Genomic DNA, 26,232 nt, shown 5'->3' with positions numbered 1-26,232 from the left:
GCTGGATATTCGATTCGAATTCGTAATTAGGTCTTTATCAAGAACACGCCATTTAAGGATCTCGTTGTTTGAACGTTCAGTAAACACATAATTTAAACGCTAGTATATTACAGTACTGATAAAATTAGCTATTTAAAATAGATCCCGCTGTTTACTTTTCGAATCGAAAAGTGCATTTATTATTATAAATGCATTCTAAATTTTCGGTTTAATTGGTTGTTAATTTTCATATTAATATGACATATTACAATAAGTTGTAGTCTTCAAATGATGGCAATACAGAGTATACAGAGCAAAAGAAATAGAAGAAGAAGAAGAAGAAAAATCGACGCTTCGCATTTTAGGTCACCCCATGCCTATCTTGCTTGAGTCTAATTAATTCTCAAGTATGGTTAGTGGGTCTAAAATCTTTGAATGGCCCCTGTGCTCTCATCAGAGACCCTGCTGGAATGTAAAGCTTTTTTTTTTTCTTTCATTCAGCCTCAAAGAGCTACTCCAGCTTTCCCTGTAAGTGACGGAATGCAATGCTTTAAATAGGACACACGTTTGGAACAAAGGACAGTTCAAAATTATGCACATTTATTATTTTTAGCACACCAGATTTCGTTCATGTCAAACGTCATAAAACGAATAAACGCGAAGAGAGCTCCCGAAAATGTCAAGTGGTGTAACCATCAAGAAAAAGTAGCCTACTAAAATAACAGAACTAAAATTTCCTTGCACATTGTATACACGTAAGCGTACAAAAATCATGTGTTTTGAATATCAAGTCATCTGACATAGCGAAACGTGATACTTATTAGCCTACTGCTGTTGGTTGTGCCACATTAAATGATTTAAAACATTTTAAAACAACATTTCTTCACACATTTTCCCCCTTTTCTTTTAATAAGACTTCTTTTTCTCTCTCTCTCTTTTTTTTTTTTTTTTTTTGCAGTCTCGGGAATGTTACATCTATTAATCGTTCGATTTAAGCGCCATAAAAATAGCATCATTAACGGTCATTATAGCATATATAGGCTAGCTATTTTTGTATGAAATGCATTGTTGAATAGATCCGGACAAAAATGAGCGCAAGTCATAAGCTAAGGCATAGACCTACATCTAGCCTAACTAAACATGATTCTCACTACTAGTACCGAACCAGAATTAACGAGATTCTAGACCCGTAAATGTACGTTTTAAAATGGCTTTCATAAAAATCCTAATAAACAAATCTGACCAATAAGGTGGTGTGATCAAACGCGTGATGTGAGTTAAAAGAGGGTGTTGTTGCTTATATGAGTGATACAGGAGCTGCTGAAGTGTGTGCTGCCCGGTCAGGGTATTTGATTGTAAATAAGAGAGTTCACACGCCGATCGAGTGACTAGAGGGAACAGGCAAACCATTTGAATCAGGTGCCTATCTCCCTATCGAGGAGATCAGAGCTCAGCCAAATGACATCTCCCTCTGAAAAGCCAATCTAGTCGCAGGATGAGATTTCACTGTCTTTGCGCTCAACCCGCCCAATTAACATAAGAAACACAGTGAGTCCCATTAAAACATGCAACAGTTGGTGGGCAGTTATGGCATTATCTGCCAACAACCCAAGTGCTGGTTTCCCTCTGGGCAATTGTATCCTAACAAAGCCTGAATTACCACTTTATTTTCTATTGATTTATTGGTAGAACTTCCATGTTATGCACAGTTTATGTAGGCTATATTTAATTAATTACTTTATCAATAACAACAACAATGTGTAATTAAAAGGGTTTCAAGACATAATGACATATTAAGTAGCTTGCTTATTAGTTTAAATACTTACATATGTATAATTACACCAGCATGAACACTGTAAGTTAATACTTATTTACCATTGTATCGTTGTATTAATACTTAATAACGTTGTATTATTAAATTTCTGTCTAAAGAAATATAATTAAACAATCATGTTTCATGTTTATATATATATATATATATATATATATATTTGCAGGAAAATCTAGATAGTAGAGCTTTTTGTATTGATTATGTTTCAGAGTCATTTATGTTCTAATGCTTTCTGTAGAACATGACATGAAACAGATTATCAGCTTTTGAAATTGCACCTGCCAACATATTATGAAGCTCATAACTCAAAAGATTAATGTGTAATGACAACTTGGGCTGTACAGTTTTATTGTATCATATCCCATCATCTGATAATGATTCCATATTTGGTCACCTAAATATTTGAAAAGACACGTCAACTCTAAGATGTGTGATCAATAATTGTGTATTTTGTAGAGCTTCCTCTTAAAATGAAATCAGTGCAGCTGTGGATTAGATTAATTTGTGGGCCACTTCATGAGATCCACATACAGCTTAAGAGGCAAGACACTTTGTTTCAGGGTTAATGCATGCCCATGCATGGGTTAAGATTCAACTTTCATCCAACAGGAAATACAGACACTTTTCTTAATCTCATTTCAGTTCTCAATAATTCCTCATTAAATCTTGGTAAGTTCATGACAGAGTTCTCAAGATGGGGTTTGAGTGGGAAAAAACAGTGTTGAAATAAAGTTCATTGTGACAGCTGAAATAAGATCTGAATGGTCCGATTTTTGGACTCATTTTTGGTGAGTGATTTACCAAATCTACCAAATTAGCGAGGTTTGAAAAATATTGTATTTCATAATTTGTTTCTTATTAATATGATGTTTTAAATCATCTTTGATGTTTTTAGTCTCTTTTTTTCAACGTTTGTATCATCACTCGGCAGATTATAGTAAAGTTTGCGCCCCTTTTCAGCCTAAGCAGGATAAGCTTGGAGTGGCCTGTCACCGTGGAAACTGCCAGAACAATTCAGTTGAAGTTTGAAGAGGTCAGCTTGCAGGGTCAACAACCCCAGCCTCTGCCTGTGCCAACTTCTGTTGAGCCTGGGACTTTTTGGGGGAGCGCTAGCTCAACCTAACCCTGGGTGGTAGGCAATTCTAAGACTGATATAAATTTTTTGAGTCAGTTTGCGGACTAGGCTCTCCAGGTGGCCTGTGAAATCGATTTTAACCCTGTGACCCTGTCTTGGAGAAGCACGGTTGACAACCTGGGTGAGAATTTAGCTGGGCCTGACAGATTTGCAGCTCTGAGAGTAAAGAGAGTGCAAGAGGGGTGGGTAGGAGAAAGACCCCGAGCATCTCTTCAGCTATGGGGTACGTTTTAGAAGTGGTCATTAAAACCTTATTAAAAGTTGGAATGGTTGGGAGAAGAGCTGGTGAACATGTGTACAGCCTAACAAACTTCATTGACTCAGGAACAATGTCTGTAAACTTCAGTGTCCAAGTCTGAAAAGCACAACAAGTTGTTCAGATATTTGGTTGTTGTTGTGAAATGTGGATAAAGGGAGTTTTTACAAAGTTGGTAACTGCAGTGCTTAAAGGAATATTCTGGGCTCAATACAAGTTAAAGAAAAAATGACACATAAAAAAGTAATTTAGACTTATTTGAAAAATAAGTGAGGCACTTAAGTGAATCTGTAAATGTAAAAAAAAACTCACTGTTTCAATAGTATAGGCACAAGATGTAAAACAATATGCATTAACATGATTTTAGTGTGAAAAAATCACTTACTAACCTTTTATGTGAAATTACATATATAATTATATGCCTCACATTTCTGTAAATTTTGGACTTCCATTGTAAGTGCTTCCTAGTTACTTAAATCTTTGCATTTTTTAAGAAAAAGAAAGGATGAGTCTAAATTATTTCTGTGGTAATCAACATTATGTTGATTAAGCGTAAATTATGTTGAATCTGAAATATTCCTTTAAGTTTGTATAATGACAGAAAATGTAACGTGTAAAGAACTCTAACGATTTAATGAGGTGGCGATTTTGTATAAATTCATAGAATGTGATTCATACAGAAATGTACGATTTTTAGGAAAAAAACATAAGCATGAAGGTCCACCCCTAAACCTAACCATCAGTGAGGTGTAAGAAGATTGTACGACAAAGGAGATTATACGAATTCATATGAATTTGCCACCAATACGCCAAAATGTAAAATAGTTATGAATTGCCTTGAGAGTTTGTTGAACTGGAAAGTTTGAATAAAATAAACCTCAGTAGGTTTGAAACAACAATGTTTAAGCCATAGTGTAGCATAATGTAATGTAACATGTTTGATTTAAAACCACTTTTAGGCTTATGAAAGGTGTAGAGTTTTACCAATTAAGAATACTTCAGTAGGTTTGAAACTGCAGTATTTAAGTTTAAATAATAACAACATAACATATAACATAACATAACATATTATCTCAGTCCCTCCTCATATTGAGATGGAGCATTCATGTCTACTCACTTTCAACAAGGCCAAACTACATGTGGCCCTGAAAATCTGAGTCAACCTGTTGGGTGATTTGAAATGATTTCGGCCGGTCACAGGGGAGATGGTGTGATCAAAGGACTGACTCACCACGCAGATCAGAGCCGGGGCTCTTCTCTCGGGGGCCGATTCCATCTGTCACGTTTAACAGACTGAGGCTGTCTGCTGGGCACTCAGCGAGAGAGTTAGTGCGGCGAGCTCGTGCCAGATTGTTGCTGATTGTATTTGATTGCATTTGAGTGCAGCTTCAACGATGGGTCTAAAAGCTGGTATCATCCCACTCTTGTCACATCACTGAGGACAAAAATGGGAAACACTGCTCAGAAACATTTGAAAGTCTTGGGAAGGCCTTTCTGCTATATGGAGGAGATAATACTCAGAGAAAGCCAAGAGTGTGTGATTGTTGGTGTGGTTATGATAGAAGTGAACCGTGATATACTCATAGCTCGGGTGCAGAACGTCTCGCGCGCTCTCTTTACTCCTGTTAGGAGTTCAAGCTGTTATTACACTGTCAGACTTATTCGTGGCTGAAATGAGTGACAGAATGTTTGCTGGGTGTGTGAGTATGTAGGCTTGTTTACCTCAGTATAATGCCACCTTTGCCACCATTTTTAGACTCATTAGCCGTGCCTATAGAGTAAATCTTACGTTTCCCTACATGGCCTTCAACGGCACATTTCCAGGGTGAAAGTGTTTCTACGCAAACATCTCTCGAAGGTTGTGAGTAAATGGAAATGTGGCCTTCCATTTTCACACGTCAGTGGTTATTGATGTTACAAACTTTAATACCATCTTTGCAGCCATAATGACTGATCTTACGAATAGCGAAGGAGGAATTTTTTTGAAACTCCATACGTTCAAGCGAACATGAGAACATTTGTGCAAGACAATTAAAAGATTTCTCTAAAATTGTTATCTTTTATTTTTAAAGATAAATGTGTACCAGTTGTTCACAATATTGCCAGAAGCATGTATTTAAAAAGTAAGTACGGCCAGATTTAATGTTGATTTTATAGCTTAAAAGCCTCCCTTACAATGTTTCTTTAAACATTAATCTAAAATAAGCAATCTAAAATAACTCTCTCTCTCTCTCTCACATATATATATATATATATATATATAGATGTGTACAAGATGTGTTTAATTTGTTTTAAATGTCATTATGTAGCTTTATAAATATATAATAAATAACATATATGATATATAAAAGAAATATATAAAAGTTAAATTATAGTAAAATTTAATTATTATAATTATTATAATTAAATGTAATATATATATATATATATATATATATATTAATTTAATACAGTATTTGCACACATATAAGCTACATAGAGTAAATCAGTTTTTATAATTTATATTTAATTTTGTGCAGCTTTATGAAAATAATAAATAATGAAAGTACTTAATTTTGTTATTGTGTAGCTTTAAAAAGTTAACAAATTATAATAAATCCAAATGTATAAATACATATTAATATAATTAATAAAAAAAAGTTAAAATATACATAATACTAAGGACGTGGATTTTCATGAAAAGAAGATCTGGTGCTGCATGTGAACTAATACTTGCCTCACTGGATGCAATGATTTACACAGCAGCTGGTGAAAAGATGTGTCATGACATAGCTGTTACTATATTGGGTATTTTAGCATGCATCTGTTCATATTATAATATTAAATTCAGCATGTTGTTAGCACAGACTGTGATTATAGTAGCCATTAGGATTTTTGGGGCCGCTTTTGTTGGATTGTTAGGGGTCTGTTTGTGTGTGTGGATATGTGTGTGCTAGTGTGATGATTAATGAGGTATTTTTGGCAAGTTGGCATTACTCATCAGTGCCATGGCAGTTTTGTTTCAAAAGTGCTGGTGCTGGAGAAAGAGGGATTTTAGCCCATCAGCAGTGTGTGATGTCAGCACACAGGACAACAAAAGAGAAGTCCAAATCCGTGGTGTTTGCAGCATTACAGGGGCCCAGGCTGGGCTGAACACAGGCCCTCTTTTCACGGGGACAAACATACCAGAGCACACGCTCACTCACACACACACACACGCATGCTCACTCACACATGCTCACACACACGCACGCGTACACACACACACATACACACAAATGTTGGGTTTCCATGTTTTATGGGGACATTCCATAGACGTAATGGTTTTTATACTGTACAAACTGTATATTCTATCTACTTACACTAACCCTACTCCTAAACCTACCCATCACAGAAAACTATCTGCTATTTTAGATTTTCAAAAAAGATCATTCTGTATGATTTATAAGCTTGTTTTTTCATGGGGATCAAAAAATGTCCCCACAAGGTCAAAATGTTACTATACTTGTGTAAATATTACGATACTTGTGGGGACATTTGGTCCCCATAACGTAGGGAATACCAGGAACACGCATGCTCATACAAGCTCATACTTATCCATACATCATTTTTTAGAAAAATCAGATTCAAATGTGAGTCTCAAATATGATCCATCAGGCTTTTGAGGAAGGTTTATTTGTTCATTTGTTATTTGTCTCTGCATTGCATTATATGTTTTAAAACTACAAAGCTTTGATCATAAAATGAAGCATTTAAATATCATCGTACTTAGACATTATTGGCAGATATAGAGTGACGACCGATATTTATATGCTTTTTTTGTAAGTAGTCCGTTATAAAGATCTCACTGATTTACATTACAAGTGATATCATATTTTTGTTATGTTTGGGCCGCTGAATAAAACTGATATATTCTCAGTGTATCATACTACATGAGATTTTTGAACTATCTCATACATCAGACTTAAAATAACTTTTGTTATTGCAACTTAATGTAGTTTGATTGATTCAGGAATATTAAGTAATATTTTTATGACAAATAATACCAGTACATTTAGATTTTTTTTCAAGATTAAGCTCTTTAACTACAAAGTTTTTTTTTTTTTTTTTTTTTTTTTTGTAATTTATCAGAATGTAAAGATATGAAATTTGGGAGAAAGAGATTGGGGTTTCAGTCCCTTTGTCCCATTATATAAACAAATTCACTACTCAAAAAAATGCCATATTATTTTAATGAAAAAAAAAAAAAAAAAAGGTGTCAAAGTAATTTGGGTACAAACTATTTTATTCCTCTCAAAATATAATGTAAAAAAACAAAAGAACAAAAACACAGATGTTATGTCATCGTAGATGGGTATGCGTGCCTTTTATTAATTTCTCATCCGCAGGTTGAAACGTTAACAGAATTTGTGCATTCAAACTTGACACACACACCTTTGTTTGTCTAATACTGCCGCTCTGACACACCAAAGCCTCTCGTGTTTTTACTTGCAAATCAGGATTACACACTGAGTGAAGATTTCTAATGGTGAGAAAGCGAAATTACAGTTAATATGCCACTAGACCAGAGACAGATTTACAGGAACGTTTCCTCAAATCCATTAAGGGTTTGCTTTACAGGAATAGTTAAGACAAAAATGAAATTTACTCACCCAAACCTGTGCGCTGTTATTATTTCAATGACACACTGAAAGAGAATTTTTGAAGACTCTTTATGCAGCTCTTTTACAAAAAAAGCTTATAGTGATCATAAAAGTACACTGTAATTTTTTTTTTTTTTTTTAAATTGTAATAAATTTACTTTCTACATCACATTTTCATGTTTAATTTAGTGTTACTTGCCATTTCTTTGTGAAATTTACTAACAATTTCTAAATGAAAATTGTTTCAAAGTAAATACTTTTTTTTATTGTAGTCAGCACAAGTCAAACGATAGCTTTGTATGAGGAACAGAATAAACTATTTTGGCCAAAGCTCTGAAATCTCAGCTAATATCTACACAAATTGTTGTAGATAAATTTTTTATACAGTATATGTTTAGATAATAAAAATACTTTCATGTATTTTTATAGGTCACCTTTACAGTGTATCAAGCATTTTAACTCTTTCCCCACCACTTGAATGTGGGTAAGTTTCATAAAAATGCAACATTTTGAAAAAAAAAAAAAAGCTGAGAAAATAAAAATTTTTTCAAAGACTACAACATGCATAAGCAATGTTTTTATCACTTGTTTCTGCTTCTTTTTTGCATGTGTTTTGATCCAGAGATTCTCTAATCTTTCAGAAGATGCATAATAGCACCGTATAACAGTGAAAACACAGAAAGCCATAAAATTCTGTTAATGACAGGGAAAGGTTATGTCAAAAATGATGGAAAATTTCATGGCGGGGAAAGAGTTAATACCAAGTGACAATAATATTTCGACTCATAGAGGTATCAGAATATCAAAACTGCAAGCTTTAATAACCTTGTAGACCAAGAGACCTACCCAGACCTGATTGACTCATGTCGATGCAATGTTTACCGGTTGCATTTCATTCCTTTTCTTTTTTCTAAGCAATTAGAAACAAGAGATGGCCGCTGTAGACGTGCCAGGACTGTGCAGTTTCCGCTCATGTCAGTTGTAAAGGGCTTAACCCTACTCTGAGCTGTTTATTTGCATCCCTCAGTAAGTTTCACTCATCCACAAGAAAGCCTCATGCTACAGTACCCCAATAAAACCAGAAAACACAGTCAGGGATGGCATGAATTGACTCTGAAGGACTGCTATTGTAGATGCTGCCAGTGTCCAACAAGCCCTCTTTATGATGGCAGGAATTATGATGGCTGGGGATATGTGAGATCGCTGGTGGCGAGCAAGATAAGTCGAGTAATTGTCACTTACTGTAACAGCGACTCCCATTCATTAAGGGCCCATGTCTAATAAACTACTGGAGGAAAGGAGGCCAGCTGTACTGTGAAGCCTCACACAAGGCGGCTCTTTCTCTGCAGCCCCAAACTTTGTCAAAAGGCGAAACTGTCTATGAGGTGCTCTGTGATTCAACAGAGATTCCAATAGAGGTTTGTCTTTGGGGAGCAAACAAGGGCTTCCTTTTGACAAAATAGGGTGTTCAAGAGGGACAGAAAAACTGATATAGCTTCTGTTTTAGACTAGTTCCAGTTATGTCAACTGGAAAACAAACAATTCAAGGGTTGTCCTGATACTTAACTTTTTGCATAATATCAGTCTGCATTACTTGCAGAGGCAGTTTATCATAAAACTTATAGGGTAAATTTTACCAAACATGTCAAGGAGCATGTCCATAAATATTTTTTTCTCAAAATATGTATTTATTTATTTGCATTTTCATGACAATTAACCACATTTCCACCCAAAACTCTCATTACTGAAATGCTAAAATAATGATTACATTTTTGATGACTATGATAAATAAACATTTTGAAATTATTATTATTTTTAATTATCATTAATTAATAATAAATATTTATACACCATGAAATTATTTGTTCTATTGCCTTCAATTTATGCTGATTGTTTTTTTGTTTTTTTAATTGCCTGTCATCAATTATCATGTAATTGTCAAATAATGTCAAAAATAGAAACATTCCGTGAAAATGAAATGAAAGGAAATCAAAATCGATTCTCTTTATGCTATATATATATCAGGGGAGTTTCCTCTGAGGGGCTGTTTACACGACACCATTTTCAACTAAAAACTGAAAACTTTTTATGCGTTTTGGCCCTTCATTTTGGTGGCCTGAAAACGCAAACTTTTGAAAATGGGTTTCAAAGTGCAAGTTTTTGAAAACGGTCTCCGTGTAAACAACAAAATCTGTGAAAATGATGCACATGCGTATTACATGTTCAGTCTGTAGTGTTTCATCGCCATCTAATGGTCTGCCAGCAGAACACAGTGTTTCCACGGATTCTTATGAATAGGGATCGTTTTGACAATGGTGTCGTCTGTACGCGGAAAACTCAAAGGAAAAACTGGGGAGGCAAGGGAGGCAGTGCCTCCTCAAAAAAATAAATAAAACAACGCAAATATTACAAAATGTGACATTAAAAACTGTATAAGTCACTTGTTTTTCTAAAGGAATACTGTCCAACAGAGACACCTGCAGGTAAAGTTACAGCGGAAGTCCGTGTCTCTCGTGCCTCCTCTCATCTCATAGAGATTCAACAGACACCCTAAAGCATGCAATGGGTTTATTGGGGGGTAATTGAGAATGTATGAGGAAAAGTCACGTGAGAGGAGGTAATGGCTTCATCGCGCTATGATTGGATGTGATTGGTCATGATTGGATATGATTGGTTTATTAGACTAAATTAAAAAGTACTTAAAAAGTCAGCTTGGTGAAATTAAAGATACATCTTTGTGTCTGGGACAGACGGTGTTTACAGAGCGTCACTAATGATCCGAAAATAAGTTGACTATTAAAAAGAACAGATGAACATCAATACACAAATAAAATATATTGTTTAAATTGTTACTGCCTTTAGTTATTATTTTGGAATAAATGTAAAACTGCTTAAAACACTAAATTATTAGGATCTCACAGCTTCAACTCTCAGATCTATATGGCAGTAAAGAGGAAAGCAGCTTCTATTACTATAGACTCCACACACTCTCTTTATGATTCTTTTCAGCTACTTCCATCAGGTTGCCAGTTCAGAATTCCCTTGGCTAGGATGAAGGCTTATAGGAATTCCTTTGTGCCCGATGCAGCAACTATTTTAAACAAGGTCAAGTGATTGTGTGGTGTTTTTAGAATTATGCACAATAGTAGTTTCCTTTTTTTCCATTTGAATTTTTAAGGTGTCTATTTTAATAACAATGGTTTGTGTGTTTATGTTGATTGTTGTACTATATATATTGTTGATTTGTATTGTGTGAGCCTTTTAACAAATTAAGACAAATTTCTATCATTGGTGATAGACAATTAAAGTTTTTCTGAAATCTGAATTCTTGATGAGATCGACTTTTTTAATAAATAGAAAATTTTTTTTGATTTTGTAATGTTCATTTAACCAGGAAATGTGACAACATTAAGTGTAACTGGGACATGAATTTACATTTGATTTATTAAAAAAAACAAAACAACAACAACAACAAAAAAAAAACACTAAAACAAAAACTAAGGACTTTGCCTCATTTCAGAACACCACTGATATGTGTTATAATATATATATACTGAGCACCACTTTTTTAACATTGATAATAATCAGAAATGTTTCTTCAGCAGCAAATCAGCATATTAGAATGATTTCTGAAGGATCATGTTATACTGAAGACTGGAGTAATGATGCTGTAAATTCAGCTTTGCCAACACAGGAATAAATTACATTTTACAATATATTCACATAGAAAACAGTTATTTTGAATTTACAGTTTTTACTGTTTACTGTGAGTATGTACATGTTTTTTTGTTTTTTTTTTGTGACATTTACCCTATACAAAGAGAGGTGACCAAAAGAAGAAATTTGACCAACCAGATTTAGACATGGAAAAGGTATCTTTTTATCCAAAGCTTATGGTTGTCAGAGTTAGTTAGTTTATCACAACATATCAAAATAGTTAGTACTTAAAGTACATAGAGTCCTACCATTACATTGGCTTACTCATCACTGAATTCTTACATTCTCTTTTCTAGAGAGAATGTAAGAAACCAGATGCATTGTGGAATTCATGAATAGAAGCCCTCCTATTCCCCTATCCCAAATTTTTCTGTACAGTGGAATGAATTCCAGAGGAGCTTCAAGAGAACACATGTCCTCAAGTATGCTGACATTTGAATGCATTTCTAGGGTGACAGCAGAAGGAACCCAGTTTGGGGTGTCTTTGCTGGATCATGTTGGGCCATTGTGTGCCCTTCTCAGTTTCCTGTCAGTAACTGTCTAAGGGGGGCATGTACTAACTTTTTGGAATGTGGCAAGTCCTTGTGAACTATTTCCTTTCTTTCCCAACTGCTGTTTGCTGCTTTATAAGTTTATTTTTCTAACCTTTTAAACTGATGCAGTACTGACCCTGTGCAATGTTAAATACAGCCTAGGAACAATGTCCTTCTGTAAAATCTGCATTTTTTTTTTTTTTTGTGAATCCATTGCCAAACAAGCCATTGCGACTTTACAAAATATCGATTTCTAGCATATTTTCTTCGCTGTAGCTAAGCAGCTAAAGCTCATCCTAAACTCATCCGGAGAGACGTGGGTTTTTATTTACAGAGTTATACCAATTTTGCAGGGACTCAAACAGAACTCCCATAAGGATATTTGCTGTCATTAACTGAGCTCATGGTGGTTTAGCACAGACCAATTAAGACTCATATTTGCTTATACAGTTGTTATGTTTCTCAAAGGACCATTGTGATTGGGGCCATATATCCCATTGTTTTCCAATAATTAATGATACTTAGGTTTACTTTGGACTATACAGGGATATGGGTATAAGGCGGCTAAAAGAATGGGAGAGATATAGAGTAAAGCACAATTCAAACACACACGGCTCTAATGACAAATGACTAACTTCAGAAGGTCATAATAAAAGTCAACAAGAGAGAGAGTAGCTTCACTCCTGAATCAAACCAAAGATCCATCGAGGAATACAAGGATAAGGTTGAATAAAGTGTTATGAGAGAAAGTTGGATTATGGAATTCAAAGGGGAAGTGGGATTGACTCCATCTGTCGAGAGGGTCTTCCAGTCGACTTTGGCCCACATGCTGGATGCTGGCTCAGGAAGCTCTTTCACACTTCCTCCCGCAGTCCTCAACATGGTCCTTGAAGGGGGAGTGTACCAAAAGGCATAGCCTCTATCTCAGGGTCTTTGTCCCTATAGGGGGGCAAACAGTGGGATCCTACAGGAAAGGAAACACACGCCCCCTCCTTCAACAACAGCAGGAGGAGAAAGAAAGCACATTACATGCTTGAAAATCAGCCCACTGCCATTATTTTAGTTACCAAACCAGTGGGGGGACACTGTCACTTTCAGACTGCTCTACAATTTGGGAGCTGCGAGATGGGCAGATGAGATTTTCCTTGGCTCAAATCATGGATTTCATGAACGCACCTGCTATTGTGGCTACCTGCATTGTTTTGGTGTTTTGTTGTTTTATTGAGTGTCACATATCAGTAATGGAAATGAGGCAATAAAACGAAAGGGAAGTTGATATCAGTTTCACCTGTACACAAAAGTGTGCCACAAGTGTGGTATTCAGAAGGTAGTTTGTTTACTCAAAGCACAGGCCAGAAAAACTTATTAGCTATTTGATTATCAGACTACCATTCATAAATTACGGCAAGCATGTACATGTATAATAATAGCCCCTCCTCTACAGTCTACAGTAATACTTCTGTACATGCATACTTGGCTAAGTTAAATGACAATAAATGTTTGACTTGAATTTTCCCTCCTCTTTTTCTCTCTTCTTTTTTTCTAGTATTTTTTCTACTCAAGCATGGCGGTGATAATTGGATTGTGTGGACACCTGTATGAGTGCAGTATATCCAGGGGATTAGAGAACGGGATGGGTGAGTCAGCTCAAATTATTGTCATGTTAACCCATACAACTGGCAGCCATAGCCCCCTACTACTCACTAAAATAAGGTCACAGTGGTCCCAGAACCTGTCTAACCTGAACAACCTCTGGAACCATAGATATACAGGAGATTTTCTAAAACTACAGCTTAAGATAAGTGGTTCTCAACTGGTTTTGCTTCAAGACCCACACAGTTCCAACATTGTTTATTGTTACTTATTTCCACACTCTCAGGGGGACAAAATGTACCTTTAGGTTTACAACAACTTGTCCTTTGTCATAGTACCCTTGAGAGGACAACTTTGTACCTTATCTGCCCCAAAAATGTTCATAGTAGTAATTTAAAGGTACTTCTCTAAGGTACTAATGTTGCCTTAGTGACAAGCTGTTGTACCCCTAAAGGAACACATTTTGCATATTTTTTTCTGATAGTGTAAATGTCTCTTGAATTTAGATATTCACAGCAGCATTTAATTTAATCTGGTTTGTATTTTCATGTTGGCATTGAAGTGAATTATGTGACTAAATGTTTTTGTTCTATCTATTAAATTATGCAAAAATATATTTAAAATGAAATTCACACATATAATGAATTACCTGTACCTCTTTTAATGAACATGTTTTTCATATTAAAAATCAATTTTGGTATTTTTCTGGGTTATAAAGTAAAACATGCCAGGATGATACAGTTGTCCTTATATATACATATTAGTCATTATGTTCAATATATATATATATATATATATATATATATATATATATATTATATATTATATATAATATATATTATATAGATATATATATATTATATATTATATATTATATATCATTGATCCATTAACCTAACTGACCCAATAATCTGGCAGATTTGCATCAGCAACAAAATATATGGGAAGTGTTTTCATTTATTTATCCTAACTGTGTACAGTTATGTGTTTAGTTGCATTTTTTTTTATTTGCATTTAGCATTTCCTCTTCACTTATGAGCCATTTTGAGGTCCCAACCAACCAGTTGAGAACCACAGCTGTACACTAGCTTTTACACAGTATTAACTTTTATTTGTTAAAACAGTCTAAGGAATATTGTATCCTTAAGTTTTAATATCACATTCTGTCTTGGTGCACGAAGGATAAATGTCGGACACTACTGCCAACAGCCCTTGTATAAGCTCATCAGGGCGGCCATCATTAGCAGGACTTTGTAAACAGAGCGTAGAGTTGTGGAAGGGGGCCAGAGGTGCTGAAAGACGAGATGGCAATAGTGAAACTATTTGACCACCGGAATGAGAGATGAGTCGATGGTCCCATCAGAAAGCACTGCCACGGCAACTGCGCAGATTCACTAGGTGTCGTCTAGGCAGGTAATTCATCAGCCCATGCCGGGGCTGGGCCTCCGAAAACTTCCCATGGTCACTTCAGAGTGCGAATACGTAATGAGCTGGAGGGCTCCACATTTGCCACGGCTGATTAGATGAGAACAATGAGCCCAAACAGAACTGGCAGTCCTCACAATGGGGACTGGAAAGCCTCAAGGCGTTGCCTCCATATTTCTAGAGGAAGAAGAGAGAAAGAAAAGTGAACAAAACTAGTTTATAACTGTCTGCTCTCTTTTGGATCGCTGTTGAACATGTACGATACTTTGTCACTAAACTTCCGAGAGTCTGTATGTGTGGTAAGGTTGTGCTCAAAGGCTAAAGAATGATGGGAAACAATGTTTTGTCAATATATTTTAATTAATAGACAGAGAAATACAATGTAACCTACAAAATGTAACAGTTTTTATAGAATCATCTAAAAAATGAGAAAGATTGGGATCATGATTATAATAGTTATCTAAAACAAAAACCATAAAAAAAATTTTATTTGAAATGAATAAACATTAACTCAAAAATAAATATGAATAAACTTGGTAACACTTTCGTTTAAGATCCAATTCTCACTATTAACTAGTTGCTTATTAGCATGCATATACTAGGATATTGGCTGTTTATTGGTACTTATAAAGCACATATTAATGCCTTATTCTGCATGACCATATTCTACCCAATTCCTACCTGTCATGTGTTTGTTCTGTTTTGTTCAGTTTTCCTGGTATGTTCTATTTTGTCCTTCGCTTCTAGTTTGTTAATTGGTTCTGTTCTCTCAGCTTGCCTGCCTGTTTGTCTCCATGGTTACATACTGATTAGAGTCCTCAGTTCAGGTGTGTCTAGTTAGTTTCTCCCTTTGTTTGCTCTGTGTATATAAGCCCTCATTTTCAGTTTGTTCCTGGTCCTGCATTGTTTAAGTTCTTTGTGATTTGTGGTTGTACATTTTCCTGGATTATTTCCTGTTTGGTATGTTTAGTATTGGATTAAATGTCTCCTTGAGTATCTCCTTCATTGTGTGCTTTATTACAGCCACCTACTCTGTGACACTGCCCAACACTTAAACTTAACAATTACCATACTAACTATTAATGAGCAGTGATTAGGAGTTTACTGAGGCAAAAATCATAGTTAATAGTGAGAACTGGACCCTAAACTAAAGTGTGACCATTAACATATATTTCAGTAAAATTGTATGTCAGCTAGCTGCCAAAGGCAACATTTCTCATTTTCATTTAAATTAACTTGATTACCTAAAACTGAAATAAAAATTTATTAAAAAAAAAAAAAAAACTACATGGTTTAATTTAAATTTAAAAACAATAACTAACAAAAATTACAAAAAAAAAAAAAAAAAAAAAACTTTAACCAAAATTAAAATGAAAATGTGTATATATATATATAATATAATTTGATGAAATATTAATATAATTTGATGAAAATGTGAGTGTGGTTTGCTAGGGTTTGTCCAGGATGTTCTGGGTTGTTAGGCAGTCAAAACAATTCACCCCAAAATCTCTAGATATGGAATTCTTTGCCCATTTTATCAGCACCAGATGAAAATGAACAAGTCGCTTGATTTGAGGTATCATTTATGTCTGTAGCAGAAATGGTTCAGGATGAGTAAACGTTCAATAAGTATGAGCAATATTAACAGGGATTTAGCAAACTCCACTAATACTAGAATAAAAAGTGTTTGACTATGTCATTTAATTCCTATGAAATGATTACATTCTTTTCATACTGATTATTTGTGTGCAATATTAACATGCTGTTTATAGCTACATTTAAATTAACAGTCCTTTTCTGACCAACCAAAAATGTGATAATCTTAACTAAGCAATTTGGCCTGGAAAGAGATCAACGTCATTAGTGTCTTTTGTTTGACAAAGAGGAACTGGCTCGTGCAGAGTGTTCAATCTCTGCAGTAGGCATATCTCTTTGAACACGCTCTATGAAATGAGTTTCTGTATCAGTTGGAAACCGTTTCGCTCTCGACTTTAAAAATAGAGATGATGGGAGGGAAGCCCCTGAAATATTTATTGGGAGGGGGGAATAAATCCACAGCCCACTGACAATTTTCCCATATTGGTCACATGTTCTTCCCGTTCATTACTGTTTTTCCAAGTACTTAACGGTATTTACATATTATTTCAGTGTAGTGCGGCAGATACGCACAGTGGCGCAGCCCAGCAATGAGCTGCCGAAAGAATTCACGCTTAATTGTATTTCATAAATCATATTGGGAACCCCTTCAGAATAAGCTCCCTGTAACAAAATGATAAAATGGCCAATTATGAGAAAATTCCAGAGTCTGTAATTTACTAAACACACTCCAGAGAGACTCTTTTGAGAGCAAAGATAGACTCCTTGTTGAATTGTTTTCCTTTAATAAATGCAGAGTGGCTTTACATTATATTACTAAATAAATGATAATTGTTTGTAATAATTTATTTTTGAATCTTTTCTCTGAACATTTACACTCACAACATCCGTCACTATGACCAACTGACCTTCCCCCTTCCATCAGGAAGATTGGACCTAAACTAGTGTTTGCAGTCTAAACTATAGCCTTTTAAACGCAAATAACTGGAGTGATAGGTAGAGATAGCAGCTCCATCACTCTCAGAGCTACTCAAATTCCTAATCAGAGTATTTGTTTTAGGTTTTGCAGGTTCTGACCAAACCTGTGGGCTGAATTCTCCTGACATCTGTCGTCTACCAGAGGACCAGATCTGCACGATGAGGACGTCAGTGTCGGCAATCTTGCCACATTAACTTTGACCTCTCAGTAAATGCATATGCTGGGTACATGCTGAATATATATTTCATGTTGAATATATAAATCCATGTTTATAATAAAAATTCTACTAAGCTGAACCCTAACCAAATACTCTACTAATACTCTAATGAGAGTTAGTTGACATGCAGGTGCGACATTACCTATAGTCAACAGAATGTCTAAAGTAGATCATCAAAATAAATTGTAACAAAATATTTTAATGCAAGAAAACCATCCTTACAGATTTTTTTCGAGATTGATTAACTACTCAATCATTAAACTTCAATAGATCAATTTAAGCTAAATAAAAACTCTAGAAAACAAACTGTTAAGTTGAAGACATTGAAGCTTTTAACTATATTTTGCAACAAAAAAGATAGAGGGAAATGACTCAGTGAATCATTGAAGTGAAACAACCAAATTAACTGATTCACTAAAATTAACTGCACTTTTCAGGACTATTTAAGATGGTTTAGGAGAGTGTCTGATTAGTTCATTCAGCTGGAAAGCTTTGTGTGTGAAACAAAAAGATGCTTTGTCATGCTGCTTGTTGGAAAAATGAGTTTGTCGCTTTTCTAGTAATACTCATTTGTAAAAAGAATTGCTGTAGACTGCCGGTCAATGCTATGTTTAATGATATGGAAATAAAACAAACAATATATTTACCAACTTTTTGTTATGCCTGTTCAAAACTTTACCCTGTCACAATAATGTTTTTTTAAATTATCTTAATTTTGGGCTTCTATCAGCAAAAATTGCTATATGCAATTAGTCAAGGCATTTCATGTAAGTAATTACATTAAAATAATTTATTACTTGACAGTTGTAAATCAGATATTTAAAAATGGGTAAACGGTAAAAGGGTCAAAGACATATAAGAGTGAGCATGATAAAGAAAAGGAAACAATATTTTAAAAATCCATTGTATATATGTTGGTTTTACATGGCTTTTTAAAAAACTTTTATACAATTTCAAAGAAACGCTTAAATGTAATGACTCTAACAACGTCATGTGGTGTAACCATTAAGTAAAAAGTGTTATATTTTCATTACACCTTGAATACATGTGCACACATTTATTTTATTTTTTATTTTTTTTTACCCCAAATATCATGAATGCTAAATGTCATTCTGTTTTTTGGGGAATCGTACCTCATGACATTTTACAACCTGAACTAACCGGTCTTCTGTTATTATAAGAGATTTGTCAATCTAGTTTCAAAGTTTTATATATATATATATATATATACATATATATATATATTTTTTTTTGGTTGCATCACATGACTTACTTGTTGGATAAAAGTTTTCAAATATTAAGAAGAAAACATTTTTCTAAGAAATACTAATAAAAGTCAATGCCAAACTACTTTTTTAGGTTTTCTTTTTAAGAATTTTTTTAAGAATTTTTTTTTCTCCCTTCATTATGATATGAGGATAGTTGCATAACCCTGACATTTTTGACATTTCTGAACTGAAATTTCTGAAGATTGTTTAATTGAGAAATTATAACATACTGAACATAGTAAATGTGCATTCAAGTCAATGAATTAAAGTATGAATTACGTTTTTAATTATTTTTGCATAAATTATTAGATCTGATCCAAAACGTAAGACTCTCTTCAAGTCATTAAAACCCACATTGATTGACATCTATTCTAAATAATGGAGGGGAAGTGTATATGCCTAAACGTGTTATAGCTCTGCCTTCTACTGCTATGTAAATGAGGCCAGTATATGAGTCATAATTAATCTGTATGGGGTCCCATTGGAATACAATACAATACAGTAAGGGAAGGTGTAACTGTAGAACTCTTATGCAGTATCAATGTGGCAGCCCTGCGGTGCTGAAACTCTGTCACATTACTGTCTCTCTCACTCTCGAACCTCCCAGGCCAGCGCTGTGCTCTCAGCATTCAACATTCTCTTTATTTAAACACAAAGTGCTGTGACACGCTGCTCTCCATCAGCTTCTACTGCTTCCTTTTACCACTACCTGCATTTATATTTGGGCACATTCTGCCGTTTGCGGTCACTTCTCAAGTACTATTTGTGAAAAAGGATATTACCTCACGTAATTGACTGGTTTTTGAGCAACCGCTGAGGGTCCGTTTGCGACAGAGTGGAGAAAGCCCTGACAAACCTGAGCTCCATCCGTGTTAGGACCAGATTGCACTCTACGTTTTCCCAGGTTAACACTGAATGTTATTAAAGCAAGTTGACCGTGGGGTCAGCCTGAGAGCGGCCCATGAAAACAAACAATTAATTTGGCATGGAGGTGTAATGGGATGATCTCCCGGCAGGGCCGGATCCATTGTTCGACTGGAATTAACCGTGGCAGGTCATGTGTCACTGGGTGCTGACCTCGGTCCATTCACTAGCCCACACTTGCATTAGCCATGGCCCGGCGAGGGGTCAAACACAGTTACAAGCCAGCCAAACACCCCTCCCAACACACGCACACAAAACACACACTGCCTTCCAGTTCCTGGCCACTTCTGACCGCTGCAGATCTTGCCAAACAAAGGCAAGGCATTACCAGGAAGGGATATGTGCCGGCATCCAGGCCACTTCACTGCACTCATCTCCCAACTCAAGCTTTTTGATGACATTTCTGCAAAATAAAATTACATTGCGCTTTACATGTTTTGCGGCAAGTGAAATGTCCAGTGTATGGTGCTAGAAGCACACTCGGTATTATCTGAAGCAGATGAACATGAATCTGGCAATGTTTATTACGTTGGTTGTTGTATGTATCGTGGCAGTTCAGAAATTAAGGGCCAGATTTACTAGAAGCTTGCACCAGAGCAAACCCTTTTTTGGCGTAAAAAAAAAAAAAAAAAAAAAAAAAAACTACTGTCAGGATTTACTAAAGAAACACAGTGAAAAAGTAGCGCTGACACAGTTATTTTTGCAGCTGACCTTATTGCATATGCATTTGTAGGAGTTTCCGTTTCAGATGCAAAATTTATGGGAGGAGAGTATTTAAATGAATCATGCAAGGTGATTTACTAAGGTTTGCGCTACTCAATTTACTAGTATTTGCGCCATTAAGCATGTCTTAAACCAGACACTAATTTGCGCTGTTCTTGGTAGATTGCTTTGGTCATTATGGAAATGATCCGGCTGCGCCTGTGTTCTTTAATTTGCACGTCGTCAGTAGATCACACACAGAACTTTCCACTCCCTATCGGCACTTTTTTGGCTCTCTACCATGCTTGAAAATATCATACCACCCACACTAAACTCTATCCTAAACCTAACTGATAGTGTTAACAAAAGCAAAATGTGAGATAAGAATACAGCAACCGTGCCATTTTAGCTTGTTTCTACAAGTCTTAGAGCTCTTTTATCGTGACTTGATTTGTCATGGGACTCATACCTGAGCGCTTCGCATCATCATAATTGCACTGCTGTACCAGGTGAGCTACTTAGCAAGTTTACTATGACAGAAAGAGCTGGTTATGTGATGCAAATGTAAAAATGTATTGGTTTACAAATCATGAACAATATTTTTTAATCAAGAATCTGCCCCTGAAATTATTATTTGTGACAAAGAATAAAAGTTGTTGTGTTTTACTGTCACTAGTGTTCATTTCATCTGGAAACTTCAGTGAATATTATGTATAGGTACGTTTTTGCAAAAATGTAGGTAGAGGCACTTTTTTTTTTCTAATGAGCCTATGTTGTCATATCCTGTGCAATGGAAGACAACAATACGTCTGTGACACCTTTGAGTGAATCATCACTTCTGTAGATGTATTTACTCAAGTCAAAGTAACCTAGCGCTCATGAGAAGAGCGTTTTAGCACATTCACTCTGACATATCCACCATGGGCCACCCATCAGGACGGCTTTATGTTGTCCGTATGTTGCTGTTATTTTGCTGTCTCCCTCAGGCACGGCTCAAAGTTGCTGACTTCATTTAACGTCAGTCACCCGAGGCACGAATCGCTTCGCATGTGGGAGATAGTCAGAAGTGGTTAGCGCGCTAGTACACCTGACAGATGCGCAATGCAACTGCGGCATGTCGAAAAACATCTGATCTCATAGCCTCGGGCCACAGATACCACAGAAACGTGTTGTGTGGATGACGGACAGTTATGCAAAATGATATTCGTGCTGGTAATCCTACTTAGCATACATCTGTGATGTGACTGCGAGTATTTGTTATAGAGCATTTCACAGGTATATCATCCATATTTAAACACAAGCAAACAACAGCTGCAAGTTGATCTTACACATTCTCTGTTGTGATGGGCAGACTACAGGAGACAGGAAGTCTCTTTCTCCATTAATTGATTGGGTGTTGAGTGGGTGGAAAAGGCCGTGCCGAAGCCCCAAAGCGCAGCGCCTGAATTAAAACTTCAATCCCCCATGTAAGACTCAATTTCATCCGTGACCCGACATTATACAAATGAGAAGGAAACTGATAGGTGCCTCCTCCATAGATGGAGTCCCCAAGCTTTTGGCCTGCAATGGGGGAAGGGGATTGACCCTGCTGTTCATCTCGTCTCTTTCAGTGTGAAACAGCAGAGAGAGTTTGAAGGATCCCTTGAAACACTTTTTAATTTTGTAAAGTGTCAACAAGATATCTGGAGATAAATTATCTCTCCCACAGAAGGTTTGATATAAATAACCTTCTAGGAACTTCACTTTCAAACTCAGGAGACTTCTTTCTTGAGATTAGGCTATTTTCACACCTTATCCATCCCTGAGTGTGATTCATAGCGTATTATTTGGTTCCTGAACCATGGTACTTTCGTGTTATCAATGTAAATATTAGCAGCAACTGTTTACTACATTACTAGGTAATGATTTGTTCATGTTTTGTCTCTTTGGATTAATGAAGCACACATACAGTCAAACCAAAATTTATTCAGACACCTTGAACATTTCATTCATTATTACAGTTTATTCACTATAGTGTAAAAAAATGGTAATAAAATATGACAAGATCTTAGAGTTAAACTGTCAGAAAAAAATAATCTTAATTATGTCAGATAACACTTAAGCAAAACATGGTCAGGTCAAAGTGTCTGAATAATTTTTGCTTCCATTTTTTTTTTTAATCAATTTTACTGGTAGTCCACTGTATAAATAATTTTTGGGTATAATATGTCACAGTTTACTTTATTTTGCTATCCTCACTTACATAAATGAACTATAGTGTCCTGCACCCACTAGTAAAAATATATAAAAAATATAAAAAATGTCTGAATAATTTTTGGTTTGACTGTAGTAGCGCTTTCTTCTGTCAGAAGAATGAGGTGCTTGCTAAGTGGAACTTCAACATGACTAATGAGAAATGCATTATAATAGGCAAATTATACATTAATAGTGGTTCATTCTACAAGTTCGGATTGTTTTCACTACACATTAGAGTTTTCTATATATATATATATATATATATATATATATATATATATATATATATATATGTGTGTGTGTTTCTTTCTTACAGGGTACTGGAGAACACACTTGGAGATCAGGAGACAGGAGAAGGAGTCTGGCAGGAGTGGAGACGAGGAGAACATGGAGGTGAGTAATCTCAGGTAAGAAAATCATCAAATGTTAAGGTGAGTCTTAGTCAAGACCAGACAATGATGTACGTGTGGTGCAGGCTTTTGTAGAGGGTGCTGATGATGAGTGTGCTGACTGATGACAGGTAGCTGTGATTAGTATTCAGGCGATAGTGAACGTTGTGAGGGAGTGAAGGAGGAGCCTGGTGATTCTCTGACAGAAATATTATTTAAATAAATGTAATTAATTTAAAATAACTCTTTTCTATTTAAATATGTTACTAAATCATTCTAATATGCTGCTCAAGAAATTATCAATTATTATTATCTTATTATTATCAATGGTATTTTTTTTTCAAATAAATGTGCATATACAGTGTATATATATATATATATATATATATATATATACAGTCAAACCAAAATTTATTCAGACACCTTATATATATATATATATATATATATATATATATATATATATATATATTAGGGCTGTCAAGTGATTAAACATTTTAATCTAATTAATTACATGGTGTGGCGATTAATGAATCGAATTAATCGCAATTTAATCGCACATCAATTTTGGCTGAGAAATTATCCCTAAAAGATCATTTGAAGACATTATTGTGTAAAGCATCAAATAGACATTACAAAGAGTAGCTCCAGAAAGAAATATTTTATTCGATTCAACATAGACATTTTTACACATGAACTTTTGGACCATGAGGTATCATTTTTGGGTGAACTATACCTTTAATTATATGGAAATATTAAATTATTATTTTTTTAAATAAAATTAGACTCTAAATAGGAAACTAAAACTGCCAGTAGGTGGCGGTAAATGTCTTGATGATCAAGTCATTCATTCATTCATTCGATTAATTCAAATGGCTGATTCATTCAGGAGTGCAGTAAATGGTTTTCTTCAAGCTTGTTGGACTTGAAGCGGCGCTACACAGACCGAAGTCGTGTATGACATTAAAGTAGTAAAGTACCACGAGAGTGATTAGAGAGCAGACGTATGCCTTTGAATCGCTCTCACTGTACTTTGATATCATGCACCAATCGGCCGCAGCCGCTTCAAGTCCAACAAGTCTTTTATGAATGGTCCGATGAATCATTGGTTTCACTCGGTTCGTTCAAAATGCGAAAAGTTCTGCTTTGTCTTTAATTTTTTTTTTTTAAATTAAACAAAATAGACAATATTGTGTATAAAATAAGACAATATTAACTTCTTACATACTGAACTGTTGTATAAAACTAGTACTCGTTATATAGGCTATGGGACAAAAACAGCACTTGTGTAATATTGCACTTGTTACTCGTGTGATGTAACTCATATTATCTAAATATGAGACAAAAACTCAAACAGGCATTTTTGCCCCCATATCTTTAGGTTTAGGGACTTTCTGACTGCCTTCTATAGGCTTCATCATGCAGCTAGTTGTTGCCCATAGGTCTGGCGCAGGGCAAGTGTGTTAAATGCGTTAAGTTAGAGAAGCAAGTGCAATTGTGCAGGTAAAACCGAAGACAAAATCATGAGTGAAACACTGATTGATTGACTGAAGAATAACTGATCATGTGATAATTTTGTGGATTGTTGATTGCAGGACAAACGAACACATCATTACACAGTAGTGGCTCCTAAAAACGGGTGACAGTGCCATTTGAACGAAACGGAGGGGCCGCTATGAACTGATTCACGGGTCTTTTCATTGGCGTCATGACTGGGCATATTCTTATAGACACCATGGGGTAGGATGATGTGAACAGTGCAGACTTCATAAGAGCCCACACAAGATGACTGTCTGCGCTTGACTGAGGAATTGTTCATGCTATGAAAACTCTCACAGCAGCAAACTGTAAAGACGGAGGCATATCACTGCCAGCGGACATTTGATTTGTTGTTTGGAAACAGTAATGCTTTTGCCTTTGACAGTAATGAATGTCTCTTTTAGGTTTTGGTGCTGGACACGGACAGTTTTGATTGTTTGTTTGTTTTTTGTCATTATAAATGTATAACCCATTAAATGATATTTCAAATTAAAAATGTGTGGTGAAACCTGTGTTGGTAGGTCAAGGTATCATTCTCTCAATATTAGCATTGTGTTGTCCTCCCTGGAGACAGTTAAATCGGTCGCTCAGAGAATAGCATGTCACAGGAATCTTTGTAGTCGCTAGATGATATCTGGACTGCAGAGAACTACTTGCCTTCTGGCGTGGCTATACAAACTGTATGAATGGAGGATGTCTGGACTCTGATCCAGTAATTTGAACTCCGAATGGACAACAGCAACAAGTCATCCAGAAACTCTGCTTGTGGCCCTGAAAACACTGGTGGAATGTACTTGATTGTCATTTTCTTTATGCAAAATATGATGATTATTACTTAAAATTTTATATCACATTGTACCACATCCTTTCTCTCTCCAGTAACACTGAGAAGTCAGATTCATTTTTCATTTATATTTATAGTTATGCATTGGAGCAGTAAAAAAAAAAAAAAATCAGAATAAAGGTTCAAAGACAGAAAGAAATGGGATGGGTTTTTTTTTCTGACCAGCCATCATAAACCAGCATTAGAAATTCACCAATGGTCTTATCTTTAGAGTTATCATGTTTCAGATTGTACAGATCTAACAATGTGCAAGTAAGTTATAACAAAATTATATATATAATCTAAGCAGCTTGAACAAGGTCATACTGCACTCTGATCATAACTTAAATGTCCGATAGGATTGGACTGGGTTTGTTCCATATTTCTGTTTAATTTCCCAGTTGGAGTCAAAGCTCTTTTTGTCAATGCAGAGGAAAAAGCCACACATTTTGGAAACATAAGGACTGAC

At 35.4% G+C, this 26,232-nt stretch overlaps 1 long non-coding RNA gene across 5 annotated transcripts in view; it reads left to right on the top strand.

Moving 5' to 3' along the window:
• LOC127521418 (uncharacterized) overlaps positions 1 to 25,868 on the top strand; it is a 143,121-nt gene extending 117,253 nt beyond the window's left edge. For 3 of the 5 annotated variants that reach the window (XR_007932354.1, XR_007932353.1, XR_007932357.1), the window contains exons 4-5: positions 13,620 to 13,710; positions 17,748 to 18,533. This is a non-coding gene — a long non-coding RNA (uncharacterized LOC127521418). Of the gene's footprint in view, positions 1 to 13,619; positions 13,711 to 17,747; positions 23,420 to 24,996 lie in introns of those variants that run through there. The other 2 variants (XR_007932356.1, XR_007932355.1) reach the window with 2 other exon arrangements.
• The last annotated feature ends 364 nt before the right edge of the window (positions 25,869 to 26,232 follow it).

This window comes from Ctenopharyngodon idella, chromosome 10 (assembly GCF_019924925.1).
Source record: "Ctenopharyngodon idella isolate HZGC_01 chromosome 10, HZGC01, whole genome shotgun sequence".
Taxonomy (NCBI): domain Eukaryota; kingdom Metazoa; phylum Chordata; class Actinopteri; order Cypriniformes; family Xenocyprididae; genus Ctenopharyngodon; species Ctenopharyngodon idella.
Note: the sequence above shows the minus strand (reverse complement) of the source record. Positions and strands in the feature narration are given on the sequence as shown.